The sequence below is a fragment of the Aegilops tauschii genome, unplaced genomic scaffold, assembly GCF_002575655.3.
Source record: "Aegilops tauschii subsp. strangulata cultivar AL8/78 unplaced genomic scaffold, Aet v6.0 ptg000406l_obj, whole genome shotgun sequence".
NCBI lineage: Eukaryota > Viridiplantae > Streptophyta > Magnoliopsida > Poales > Poaceae > Aegilops > Aegilops tauschii.
Genome location: NW_027332652.1, coordinates 29,380 through 30,062, shown reverse-complemented (window position 1 = coordinate 30,062; position 683 = coordinate 29,380). Strand labels below are relative to the sequence as shown.

Sequence of the window (683 nt, the reverse complement as noted above, 5' to 3'; positions counted from 1 at the left end):
TAAGATTCATTAGCTTTCTCATTCTACTCTTTCACAAAGGAATGCGAAGAGAACTCAATGGATCTTATCCTATTCATTGAATAGATTTCTTTTTTATTAGAGTATCGGCAAGAAATCTTGGTTATTCACTCTATTTTTAAGTTTTATTTAAGTAAACCATGCACAATGCATAGGACTACCCCCCCATTTTCAAATTTTAAATTTGAAATACTTTAATTAATTTTTAGTCCTTTTAATTGACATAGATACAAATACTCTACTAGGATGATGCACAAGAAAAGGTCAGGATAGCTCAGTTGGTAGAGCAGAGGACTGAAAATCCTCGTGTCACCAGTTCAAATCTGGTTCCTGGCAGAGAAAAAAAAAAGATCCACCGAATAGGTATTGATCCAAATACCTCGAGATGGATTGTGATACATATTCATTAATAATATTTATTCATCTAAGTGGATAAATCTATAATATAAATATAGAGGCACTTCTTTTTAAAGAAGTTTTAAAATATATCTTTTCTTTATGATAAAGAAGGGGGTGAGATTCCCCTTTATTTTTTTGCGTTTCTTAATTTTGTATTCCGCTATTCCGACGAATATTTTTTTAGTCTTGCTTATCTTTATCTTATCTTATTTTCCTAGTTGTGCTAAGTAATGTGCGCGGTACAAAGTTCCTGGTAGAGAACTTCT

At 31.6% G+C, this 683-nt stretch overlaps 1 non-coding gene across 1 annotated transcript; it reads left to right on the top strand.

Moving 5' to 3' along the window:
- The first annotated feature begins 281 nt into the window (after window positions 1-281).
- TRNAF-GAA (transfer RNA phenylalanine (anticodon GAA)) lies at window positions 282-354 on the top strand. Its single transcript has one exon. It is a non-coding gene; the product is annotated as a tRNA-Phe (tRNA).
- Window positions 355-683: the final 329 nt, after the last annotated feature.